Genomic DNA, 13,737 nt, shown 5'->3' with positions numbered 1-13,737 from the left:
GGGAGGCAGTGGAGGACAGAGGTGCCTGGCGTGCTCTGGTCCAGGGGGTCACGAAGAGTCGGAAACGACTAAACAACAACAATTTTCACCGGAGAACTGTTGGAGAGTATGAACTTATCCTCATGTCCAAATGCAGTCCCTGTCTGCGAGAGGCAAGAGGGGGAACTGATCGCAGGTGAAGTGAACTGCACTTGCAGTTACAGCTGCATCCGGGTTTCCGTTTCCTTTGCTTTGACAATCCCTGGTGCAGCACCAGCTGCTCTCAAGAGTGAAACCTCTGTGGTTTCTAAAGAGCTGCAGCAACGTTCTTGACAACGGAGATGTGCCCAAACTGATGTTGTTTTCGAAAGACAGAGCGAAAAACAGCCCTGTGTACAAGCGCCTCATTTCTGGACAAAGTCACAGGGTTCGTCAAACAAGTCTGCTCGGTTTTGAATGGGAAGCTTGAAAAGATAGTACTAGACCAGAGCCGGGAATGTGCTGTGAGAGACTGCCTTACCCCTTATTTACCCAGTGTGTTCTGCAGGAGAGTTTCTCCTGTTATAAGAAAAAACTGCTCCTTTTCCCTTATGGGGTACCCAAGAGCCCCTATAGAGTCCTTATGTAGGTTCTCTATCAGTAGGAGAAAATAACAGAGACCAACCAGAGAATATTGAGAAGCAAAACAGCTAGTAATCTCCCCCCCCAAATACATCATACATACATCACAGAAGGGATGGTCAACAGCAGAATCCTGTCTAGCAGGAAACCTGTTAATGGGTTTACCTGGACAGCCTGGCCTTTCTTTTGTGATGATAAATACTTAATCCCTGAGTCCAGGTCACAGGCTCACACTATTCACACCCAAATGTGCCCTTAAGGCACCAGAGCCAGGGCTTTTTCGGCTGTGGCCCTGATCTGGTGGAACGCTCTGTCACAAGAGACAAGGGCCCTGCGGGACTTGACATCTTTCCACGGGGCCTGCAAGACAGAGCTGTTCCACCAGGCCTTTGGCTAAGGCACAGTCTGACTCCCTCCTTCTGTAATCCTTATAGAGCCCAATGGTTGCTATTAATTTGATTCTGAATTGATTTTAGAATGAATTGATTATAGAATGTATTTCAATTAATTGATTGTGATTTTATGTAAACTTTGTTATTGTTACTGTTGTTAGCTGCTCTGAGCCTGGCTTCGGCTGGGGAGGGCGGGATATAAATAAATCATCATCATCATCATCATCATCATCATCATCATCATCTTCAAATATGTCATGGGCTGTCACATGGAAGATGGAGCAAGCTTGCTTCCTCCTGCTCCGGAGGGTAAGACCCAAACCAATTACCGTATTTTTTGCTCTATAAGACTCACCTTTTCCCTCCTAAAAAGTAAGGGGAAATGTGTGTGTGTCTTATGGAGCGAATGCAGGCTGCGCAGCTATCCCAGAAGTCAGAACAGCAAGAGGGATCGCTGCTTTCACTGCGCAGCGATCCTTCTTGCTGTTCTGGCTTCTGAGATTCAGAATTTTTCTTCTTCTTGTTTTCCTCCTCCAAAAACTAGGTGCGTCTTGTGGTCTGGTGCGTCTTATAGAGCGAAAAATACGGGTAATCCTAGTTAGAAGAATGAGATTTCAACTCAACATCAGGGAGAACATTTTGACAGAGAGAGCTGCTCAACGGTGGAACGGTCTCTCTCGGGAGGTTGTGGTCTCTCCTTCCTTGAAGGTTTTTAAGCAGAGGTTGGATGGCCATTTATCACGGGTGCTTTAGCTGAGATTCCTGCATTGCAGGGGGTTGGACTAGATGACTTTGGGTGTCCCTTCCAACTGTACCCTTGTATCTCTGAGCTCTCAAGGGTATCTCTGTACCCTTGTATCTCTGAGGGAGCTTTCTCCCTCCCTGCCTTGGCTACGTTTCCTGTCAAGGCTGTCCAGGAGAATTGGCACCTGTTGACGTTCCCTGGCCCTGTGTCTCTTTCCACTGCCAAGAAGGGGCTGTGGCCTTTCCTGTGCGTTGCGGTGTCAGAAGTGAAGAGCATCAGTGCCGGGGTTATTCTGCCTGACTCTGCAGAGCGCGACTGGCTTCTTGCAGCCTGACACTCTCGCAGCTGTGTCGCTGACACTTCCCTGTGGTGACAGCCGGCAACAGGAGCCTTATAAACTCCCTGGGAGTTTTTCTTCTAAGAACAAATTCTTCTAAGAACAAATGGGGACTTCAAGACATCTCCCTACTCATCTGAAGCCAGGGGTATATAATAATAATAACAACAACAATAATTTATTCACGAAATTAAAAGACGCCTGCTTCTTGGGAGAAGGGCAATGACAGGCCTAGACAGCATCTTGAGAAGTAGAGACGTCACCTTGCCAACAAAGGTCCGTATAGTTAAAGCCATGGTTTTCCCAGTAGTGATGTATGGAAGTGAGAGCTGGACCATAAAGAAGGCTGATCACCGAAGAATTGATGCTTTTGAATTATGGTGCTGGAGAAGACTCTTGAGAGTCCCATGGACTGCAAGAAGATCAAACCTATCCATTCTTAAGGAAATCAGCCCTGAGTGCTCACTGGAAGGACGGATCCTGAAGCTGAGGCTCCAATACTTTGGCCACCTCATGAGAAGAGAAGACTCCCTGGAGAAGACACTGATGCTGGGAAAGATGGAGGGCACAAGGAGAAGGGGACGACAGAGGATGAGATGGTTGGATGGTGTTCTTGAAGCTACCAGCATGAATTTGATCAAACTGCGGGAGGCAGTGGAGGACAGAAGTGCCTGGCGTCTTGTGGTCTGGTCCATGGGGTCACGAAGAGTCGGACACGACTAAACGACTAAACAACAACAACAACAAAACCCCGCCCATCTGGCTGGGTTTCCCCAGCCACTCTGGGCGGCTTCCAACAAAGATTAAAAATACATCAAAATGTCACACATTAAAAACTTCCCTGAACAGGGCTGCTTTCAGATGTCTTCTAAATGTCAGGCAGTTGTTTTTTCTCTTTGACATCTGATGGGAGGGCGTTCCACAGGGCGGGTGCCACTACCGAGAAGGCCCTTTGCCTGGTTCCCTGGGCTACAGCTTGCATAGTCAGCTTCCCCCAGCCAGTATGAGTATGGTCATGTTGTTGGAGAAAGCTGTTGTATATTCTTGTTCATCAGGGGTTTAGAAATACAGTATTTTAATATTCTGTTGGAAGATGCCCAGAGTGGCTGGGGAAACCCAGACAGATGGACGGGGTATGTATAGATAGATAGATAGATAGATAGATAGATAGATAGATAGATAGATAGATGATTGATAGATAGATAGATAGATGATGATAGATAGATGATAGATAGATAGATAGATAGATGATAGATAGATAGATAGATAGATAGATAGATGATAGATAGATGATAGATAGATAGATAGATAGATAGATGATAGATAGATAGATAGATAGATAGATAGATAGATAGATAGATAGATAGATAGATGATAGATGGATAAGCAAGCCCAGTGCCTGAAGCTAGCTCCCCATGGAGCACATCCTTGGGGATCCTGTCATCTGCCATTCTGTGAATGTGACCGAGCCTACGTAGACATGGGCCCTTCACACAGAACCCCCAGACAAAACAGGCTCCCCTTTTAATAAACGGTAGCTGCATGGATTTACTCATTAAAGATGGCAACTCTCCTTGCCACTAAGCTCCCAACCAGGGCTCTTGTTTCCCAGTTTGCCTGGGCAAAAATTGCTCTCATGGGGCGACCACGAAAGGGTGGCCGGTTGCGGCCGTCACAGCTGTGCACTGGAGATTCTGGGAACCTGGGGCCGCCTCGGCAGTTCATCTGCCTTCACTTCCTGTGCAAGGTCAAGCTGGTTATTCTTAGAGCTGCCACCTGCCAGAAACTGAAATGAGCGACACAGAGCCCTTGCAAATTAACTTCATCTCAATCATTTCCCACTGAAACCGTTTCTAGAGGAGCCGGGAGGTCTGTTTCAGCAGCTGCCTATCCCAGTTGAGAAGGTCTTGTCCAGGGGTAGGCAACCTAAGGCCCAGGGGCCGGATGCAGCCCAATCGCCTTCTCAATCTAGCCCGTGGATGGTCCTAACAACAAATTTAAAACCCTTAATTATAAAAGCAGGATAAATTCCGTATAAAAACACGAATAATAATAAAATTCAAAAATCAATTTAGGGGAAATAAGCATTGGTGGGACGCGGGTGGCGCTGTGGGTAAAACCTCAGCGCCTAGGACTTGCCGATTGCATGGTCGGCGGTTCAAATCCCCGCGGCGGGGTGCGCTCTCGTCGTTCGGTCCCAGCGCCTGCCAACCTAGCAGTTCGAAAGCACATCAAAGTGCAAGTAGATAAATAGGGACCGCTTACCAGCGGGAAGGTAAACAGCGTTCCCTGTGCTGCGCTGGCTCGTCAGAGTAGCTTCGTCACGCTGGCCACGTGACCCGTAAGTGTCTGTGGACAGCGCTGGCCCCCGGCCTCTAGAGTGAGATGGGCGCACAACCCTAGAGTCTGTCAAGACTGGCCCGTACGGGCAGGGGTACCTTTACCTTTATCTTAAGCATTAACTGGCTGAATTGGTCCTATTTGGCCCAGTGAGGAGGCCAGGGGAGAATTAACTGTGGGGTCTCAGAGCAGGTGGTCTTCATAAAAGGGGAGGGGGAGGGAATAGAAGGGAAGGGAAGGGAAATAAGAGATCAGGCTGAATTCAAATTAAAGGCCAGGCGGAATAGCTCTGTCTTACAGGCCCGACAGAAGGAGGTTAAATCCTGCAGGGCCCTGGTCTCTTGGGACAGAGCATTCCACTAGGTTGGAGCCATCACTGAAAAGGCCCTGGCCCTGGGGGAGGATAGTCTGACTTCCTGAGGGCCCGGGACCTCTAAACTATGGCTATTCATGGACCTTAAGGTCCTCTGTGGGGCATACCAGGAGAGGCATACCTTGACCCCTCCAAGTTTCAGTGGGAGAGAATTCAGCTTGGAACTCTGAAGAACTGCTACCAGCCAGCAGAGACATTACTGAACCAGGTGGGACACAGTGCAAGGCAGGTTGCTGTGTATACATGGTTCTTCACCCATTTATTTTTTAAAAAAATGGAAATGGAAATTTAAATAAAAACCATTGCATCCTGTACAATGGGCCACATTTGGGACAGATTAGCAAAATCATCTTCATGTTGAAATGCAGGAAAGGTAAGAGCACATCAATCACAATTTCGCAATGTCTTCCAAAGGTTGTGTAAGCCGGTGTTACTTAAGGCAGATTCATTGAGCAAAAGCAAACATTTGTTTAAATTCTAATTGTGTGGATTGTGTGGATTTGTGTTAGCGTGGCACTTGGTTATTTTATTGGAAATGTGTGCAATATTTTTTAAAACAAACAAACCCAGACACCAAACAGTGTGTCCCTCCTTGTTTAAGAGCCGACATGTGGAGGACAGGAAACTAAAAGGTCGTCTCCATCTCTCTGACACCCACCCACTTTTCCTCTCTTAATAATCACCATCCTTAGCATTATGACTGTGGAGTTCTTCTACGGCTCAGGAACAGATCCAAGTCACAGAAGAATTTCACCTCCTGTACCCTAACCTCAAACCCTCTCCCCAGCCTCTCTGGCTGTTACTCTACCAGAAAACTGGGAGAGGGAAGGGAGGGTAGTCGATCTCCATCTTCTGCTTCTGGCAATGATGCTCTGGTAGCTAATCACATCAGGAGGTGGGAAATGGCTCGACTGGAAGTAGCTAGCGCAACATGAACTGGGGAGACCTCCCCCATCTCTAGTTTCAACCCCTCCTCTAATGCTTGTGAGATCTGGACTTGGGTGAAGACCCAGCGTGGTAGTGACTCGGATGTGCCAGGCCTGTGGGCAATCCTGCTCTTGCCCAAGTGTGCCACAAACGCCTGCTGTTTCTGCCAGCTGTGGCACCTGAGCTGCAAGTTGCCTGCAGCCGTATTAACTCTGCCAGGAGCTGGGGAATATTTGGACTCACGCTTTTGTAGTGTCCTGTTTGCTTATAGGTAAAGGGAACCTCAGGCCCTCAATACCATGGTGCTTAAATGCATGAGCACATGGGAGATGCATGGGAGATGTGCTTCACCCAAGACTTGGCAAGCGCTCCGATGCTATTGCTATTTGGGTCAAGGGGAAGTCAGATGCCAGGGGTGTGAGGCAAGGTCCACTGGAAGTGCCATCTCGGGTTAGTCCAGGCCACGTCAGGTTCAATCAACAGCTCTGACTTGAAGCCCAACCTCACAAGCCAAGAGGCATGTCGCAGAACATTATTTCTGCCGCTTTTCAGAAAGTGATGCTTTCAAGAGGTCGGGAAGCTTGTCATCGTACTATGGGCTTGTTTGTACGTGCACACATGTCGCTGGGTTTCTCATCAGCCCGATATGTAAACCAGGGGAAGGGAGCCGCAGGCAGGGCCAGAGACTTGCTGATAGCTCTCTCTTCTGAACATCGGAAACAGTAGGAGGGATGGGTGAACTAAATATGAATGCACAGGAGTGGTTTCTGCAGCCTTAAGACTGCACAACCCATGATGCATTGCACCTGTACAGTGGTACCTTGGGTTACAGACGCTTCGGGTTACAGACGCTTCAGGTTACAGACTCCACTAACCCAGAAATATTACCTCAGGTTAAGAACTTTGCTTCAGGATGAGAACAGAAATTTCGCAGCGGCGGCAGTGGGAGGCCCCATTAGCTAAAGTGGTACATCAGGTTAAAAACAATTTCAGGTTAAGAACAGACCTCCAGAACGAATTAAGTTCTTAACCTGAGGTACCACTGTATTTGAAAATATTTGAACTGAAAACACTTGGGGACTCTATACCGCCGAAGGAACAGCCACACAAAGGGAGGTAGAATATCAAAACTGGAAATATATCCAATGTGCATGGAGGCAGATGTTGATATGCACGTTGCAAAATGTTCCTCCTTTGCATCGACCCCACTGTGCACGATGTGAATCAATGCTTCACCAGTGGGAGCACATTCACCTGAAGCACAAGTGTAGCTTAAGCTGTTTGCTCTTGCAAAATGTGCCGGTGGCCGTGTCAGGTCTCTTGCGGGGTATGAAAACTAGACCAATTCACTCCTGGCAGCGCTAAGCCTGAACTGTGTCAGCTAATATAATCTTGTTCTTTGAGCACATTATCGGATGCTCTTGATGCAAATCGTTGCGCGGGCTGAAAGGGGCATTTGTTTCAAAGTTCAGCCTGCTTGTGCGCACGGCTGGAGCGCTTGAGCAACCGGGAAAACCAACTTTGTGTTGCCTCACCCAGGAGGGAGACTGTTTGCTTAAGCTTCCAGATGGGATGAAGCAAGTGCCCGCTTGCCCTTGTCGAAATGCAATTGATCAAGAGATAAGGGAGGAATTGCTTCACCGCTGCCGAGATCGCTGGAGAGAACCTGGCAGGGAACTGGTCCCCTTTGCAGTGTTCAAGATCAGGCACTGAAATTGGACAGTTCTGCGTGAGGCTACTAATTTCCAGGTGTGTTTCGCTTTAATTCATGCAGTTCGGTGGGGACAAATAAAGCCCTATTTTATAATCAAAGCACATATTCTCCCATTTAGGTTTTCAAGCTGACAATAGTGAGGATACAGGGCCGGCTCTACCGTTAGGCAGAGTGAGGCAGCTGCCTCAGGCAGCAAGTGCTGAGAGGCAAGAGTGAGGGGTTAGAGGGCAGAGCTGTGAAATGCCCAACCTGTGCTTAAAAACCTCCAAGGAAGGAGAGCCCACAAATTCCAGAGGGAGAAGGTTCCATTGTCGAACAGCTCTTACTGCCAGAAAGTTCTTCCTGATGTTTAGACAGAATTTCCTTTCTTGTAACTTGAAGCCGTTGGTTCGTGCCCAGCACCAGCACCAAAGTAAGATTCAATTTCATTTCCCCTCCTTTTTAAACATCTTTATTGAAAGCTCAAAAAGTACATAATTATATGTGTACTAAACATTGTGAGACGTAAATAAAAGAGAAAGAAAAAGAGAAACAGAACCCGTGTAAAAGGGAAAATAAAGGAGGGAGGGGGAAAACCCAAAACTCTATACTTTACAAAGCTGTTATTGTACTTCACCAGATCTTAACCTATTGCATGGATTCCAAATATCGTTGAATTTGTCGATGGCAACTCTGCGTTTATATGTTTGTATAAGTCTTCAAACCATTCGTAGAAGGGAGCCGCATTTTTATTTTTCCAATTCATCAGTCTTTTTGCTGTGGTGAGAGCATGAAGAGTCCACTCCTTTTGTAAGGTTCCATGTGCTGGGCATATAATTCAAGAGGATATTTCGCTCTGAAAATGTAAAGTTGTTCCGTACAGTTCCGTTGATGGTTTCAGTTACCTCCTGCCAAAAATCTTTCAGTACGGGACAATGAAAAAACACTTTGACATTCATCTAAGTCAGCAAAGTGTTCGACAGAGCTATCCAGTTGTGCTTTTTCATTCTGCACCTTTCTCTTCTTTCTCCTTAGAGAGGGCCCCGATTCTGTCGCAGAGCATGTGTCTACAGGTAATCGGGTAAAAGGATAAGATCGTAGCTGAGGTAAAATACCTTCGTCCAAGATTCTGGAGAGCCCCAGTGTGTCTGATGGGTCAGGTGGCCTGGCCTGATGCAAGGCACCTTTCTGAATTAGATACCATGATCCCAGCCAATCAGGATCCATGTGCTGAGTGGGAAACTACTTTACACAGTGGTACCTCGGGTGGCGCTGTGGGTTAAACCACAGAGCCTAGGGCTTGCCGATCAGAAGGTCAGCGGTTCGAATCCCAGTGACGGGGTGAGCTCCCATTGTTCGGTTCCAGCTCCTGCCAACCTAGCAGTTCGAAAGCACGTCAAGTGCAAGTAGATAAATAGGTACCACTCCGGCGGGAAGGTAAACGGTGTTTCCGTGCGCTGCTCTCGTTCACCAGAAGCGGCTTAGTCATGCTGGCCACTTGACCCAGAAGCTGTACGCCAGCTCCCTCGGCCAATAAAGCGAGATGAGCGCCGCAACCCCAGAGTCGGTCACAACTGGACCTAATGGTCAGGGGTCCCTTTACCTTTACCTCGGGTTAAGTACTTAATTCGCTCCAGAGGTCCATTCTTAACCTGAAACTGTTCTTAACCTGAAGCACCACTTTAGCTAATGGGGCCTCCTGCTGCTGCTGCACCGCCAGAACATGATTTCTGTTCTCATCCTGAAGCAAAGTTCTTAACCTGAAGCACTATTTCTAGGTTAGCGGAGTCTGTAGCCTGAAGCGTATGTAACCCAAGGTACCACTGTATAGCCAATCCAATCTAGTTATGGGACAAGATGACTAAAGGCAAATTCAGTCAGCTGAGAAACAGGGACACTGAATGCGCAAGAGAGGACAATGTAAACAACACAGAAATTTTGCACCCAGTTGCAGAGGAGGGGGGAATTTGTTGGGAAACGAGACCATTTTTGATACGATGGAAGATGTTCCGGGAAACTGGTGCATAGTTTTGGTTCTACCCTCTTCCTCATGCATTTCTTGAGATAAAACTCCTGGCTCTTTTTTCAGCCTGTTTCAGGGAGTTGCCCTGGTGAGTGAAACTGCAGAAGGAAAAATGAAATGATAGGGCATGCTACTGTACTGTTCTCTCGCAATGATTCGTTGTGTTCGTGCCGTGCAGCAAAGTGTGGCTTCCTCTTCGCCTCCCCCAACCCCCCTCTCCAAGTTTCCTATGAATTATAATGTGGTGAATCTGCCACAATGTGACTTTTTCACCCATTGCATCCCCAGCATGCAAATTTCTTCTCAATGCAACACCCCAACGTGGGGCAAAGGGTTGACATTTACTGGGAACTGGAAAGTTGTAGCTTTGAATGGGTTTGCAGGATATGGTAAACCTTTCATCGGGCCACTTGCAGAAAGGGCAGCTTCTGCCAAAAGATTTCCCCTATTTAAAATGTCACACAAAACATGCATTCTGGAGAATTTAAGCATGTTGGAACCAAGGGTGGTGGTGTAATCTTGTTCCTCTCTTTTTAGAGGGGAAGAGATGTAGTTCTGTGGTAAAACACCTGCTCTGATTGCAGAAAGTCCCAGGTTTTTATTTTATTTTATTTTATTTATTACATTTATCTACCACCTTTATCAAGGGATGCGGGTGGCGCTGTGGGTTAAACCACAGAGCCTAGGACTTGCCGATCAGAAGGTTAGCGGGTCAAATCCCCATGATGGGGTGAGCTCCCGTTGCTCGGTCCCTGCTCCTGCCAACCTAGCAGTTCAAAAGCACGTCAAAGTGCAAGTAGATAAATAGGTACCACTCCAGCGGGAAGATAACGGCGTTTCCGTGCGCTGCTCTGGTTCATCAGAAGCGGCTTCGTCATGCTGGCCTCATGACCCGGAAGCTGTACGCCGGCTCCCTCAGCCAATAAAGTGAGATGAGCGCCGCAACCCCAGAGTCGGCCACGACTGGACCTAATGGTCAGGGGTCCCTTTACCTTAACCTACCACCTTTATCGTCCAAGGATTTCAAGGTACTGTATATGGTTCTCTTCATTTCATCCTCACAACCCTGTGAGGTGGATTAGGCTAAAATGACTGGCCCAAGGTCACCCAGTGAGCTTCATGACTGAGTGGGGATTCGAACCCGGCTCTCCCAGGTCCTAATCAAACACTCTAAGCGTTAGACCACTATGGGTCTCAATCCCTGGCAAATCCAGGTAGGGCTGGCAATGTCCCCTGTCTAAAACCCCGGCGAGCACCTGCCAGTGTGTAAACAATTACTGAGCCATGCTGGGGTGGCTCAGTCGGTAGAGCATGAGACCCTTAATCTCAGGGTTGTGGGTTCAGTCCCCACATTGGGCAAAAGATTCCTGCAATTCCTGCATTTCAGGGGGCAGGATGAGATGACCCTCACGAACCCTCCCAATTCTGCGATTCTACATGAAACAACAGTCTGACTTGGAATAAGGCTGCTTCATATATTCCTAATCACAAATAAAATTGCACAGCTGGTGGTGGTTTCCTGCTGTTACTGTAAACACAACTTATTGCATCTTCTCAGCTATCTAGGAGATGTTTAGGAAGATCACCAGAAAGGGGTGGTGGTGGCAGCGAATCTCTTTTCTTCTTTGTCTCCAACATGCCATTCAAGATTTCCTTTCTCTCTCTCTCTCTCTCTCTCTCTCTCTCTCTTTGGATAGTTTATCTTCATGAAAGAAAGCCCTTCATTTTGTATTTCGTCCATTAAAACTGCATTGGTTTTGCGCTTCGTTCATTCGCGCTTCATTCATCCTCGGACACATGCCAGCCCAAGATATTTTGCTGCTTGAGGCAAAGGAAAAGATGGCAACTCCCCCCCGCCCACCTTCCGTGTACAGAAACTGACTAGATTGGCAGCTGGATTTTACTGTTGACACTGGCCATGCGATAGCATCACCTGAGGGCAGCAAGCAAGTCTTGAAGGAAGATGCCAGGCAGCTTGCCACAGCTCTGATCTGCAACAGAAAGGAATGGCGTGGTAGCCCAGAAGATACTATGGTCAGGGGGCTGCCACAGCCTCCTCCCAGCTCCTGGGGCCTGGGGCCATCGCCTCACTCTGCCTAATGGCAGCACCGGCCCTGAATGCACCTTCTTCCCCTTCAGATACCGTTTTCTAATTTTATTTTATTTTGACTTGTTTATCACTGCGCTGTGGTGGCTGTAGAGCAGACATCTGTGGGCCCCATTGGCAGCCGCCATCTTGTTTTTCCCAGAGTGCCCCAGACACTGTGTGGCTCTTGGCCATTGTAAGGGGGAAATCGAATCCCCAACCCAGAACAGCAGCCCACACTTGTGGCCACCCCATCAGAATGATGCAAGACCCAAAGCATAGCTGTCAACAGTCCCTTATTTGGCGGGAAAGTCCCTTATCCCAGTGCCGTGTCCCGCTGCTGTCCCTTATTGATAGATGTCCCTTAAATTTCCCGGGTTTCAAAGGAAGCAGCTCCTCTCCCTCCCTTCCTGCCAGCCAGGGAGGAGGGAGGCTCCAACTGCGTTGCTTGGCTGCGTTGCTCACCCAGTAAGAAGTCTAAGAACGATTGGGGGGTGGAGCTTGCATGCCTTGTGCCGATCAAATCGGCCGCGTTGCCTGGGGACTCGCCTTTGCTCAGCGCTTCCCAGCGGAGAGGTGACGGTGGATTTCCTTGCTGCATCCCCTTTGCCGGGTTGCTGCGCTGTGGGAACCACCGCTTGAGGCTTCGTTTGGCTGCTGGCTGGGCTTTCTGTCTTTGGCTTGGAGGGGCTCAGAAGTTGAACATACCTGTGCCTGGAAAATCCCTTATTTTGGCTGCAGATCCCTTATTTCCGAGGCTGCTGGTCCCTTATTTTCAAATCTGTAAGTTGACAGCTATGACCCACAGCATTCTGGAAAATATGAAATAGTGGCTATCGAAGCCCCTTTGTCACCCCTTTGTCATCCCTTGAATGGTGCAAACAGGGCCGTCTTAAGCATACCTGGCCGCTGGCAAAGCCACTCAGCTCCCCCACTTGCTGGAGCGCCCCTGAGAGGCCGACAGCCTGGTGCAACGCGCCAGTAAGCCCAATGTGAAAGACGGCTCTGGGTGCGAATGGGTATGTTCCCCTGTGCATTTGTTTCTGGATGCAGGCAAATCAAACAGACTGGGCCTCGTTTGGCTCAGTTTGCTGCTTGTCCGCACCTGAATGCAGTGCCTTTTAGCTATCATGGCTGATAAAACCATTATTGCAACGAAGCCACAGGCTAGAAATACATGTCATATGCCATTGGCATCTTGGCGCTCCTCTCGCGAACATTTCTTCCTCGCCCCACTAACCTTTTCAGCTATTTTGGGGTCAGGTTTGTCTCCTTCCTCTCCCCCTCCCCCAGCAATTTAACCTACTTTCCTCCAGCTCCTTCCCAGGCTATCGCAAGAGACGTCTTCTCTTCCTTCCCCTTTGCACCACGCCACGAAATCTGCCCTATTTTCCTGCCAGCTCACTCAGCGGCCTTGCGACGTGTCAGCTGAGGCTCCGGCTTCCCTGTGGAAAGGTGGGGACATATATTGCGAGCGAAGTGCCTTCTCTACCCCAAAGCTCTGGCTCTTTGCAGCTTCCTTCGGCTTCCCGTGAACCCTGAGAAGCTGTGATATTATGGTGATATTATTGCCTTATCGAGCTCAAGTCCTTGCAGGTCACCCAACAAGCAAAGGAATATCATGAAACTGCAAGAACTCGGTGGCATTATCAGGGATGTGCTGGGAAATGTTGTTGTTTTGTTTTTTAAATCATTTTTATTTGATTTTACAAATACAAAATTGTAACATTCCAAATGCATATCCATATAAAGAGATTACTCTGAATCTTGAGACCCCCCCCCCCGCACTCCATGGGATCCTATTCTCAACATTTACAACTGCATATTTTTCCATTGGACCATAAAGAAGGCTGATTGCCGAAGAATAGATGCTTTTGAATTATGATGCTGGAGGAGACTCTTGAGAGTCCCATGGACTGCAAGAAGATCAAACCGATCCATTCTGAAGGAAATCAGCCCTGAGTGCTCACTGGAAGGACAGATCCTGAAGCTGAGGCTCCAATACTTTGGCTACCTCATGAGAAGAGAAGACTCCCTGGAAAAGACCCTGATGTTGGGAAAGATGGAGGGCACAAGGAGAAGGGGATGACAGAGGACAAGATGGTGGGACAGTGTTCTCGAAGCTACCAGCATGAGTTTGACCAAACTGCGGGAGGCAGTGGAAGACAGGAGTGCCTGGCGTGCTCTGGTCCATTGGGTCACAAAGAGTCGGACACGACTA

This window comes from Podarcis muralis, chromosome 12 (assembly GCF_964188315.1).
Source record: "Podarcis muralis chromosome 12, rPodMur119.hap1.1, whole genome shotgun sequence".
In the NCBI taxonomy this organism is placed as follows: domain Eukaryota; kingdom Metazoa; phylum Chordata; class Lepidosauria; order Squamata; family Lacertidae; genus Podarcis; species Podarcis muralis.
Note: the sequence above shows the minus strand (reverse complement) of the source record.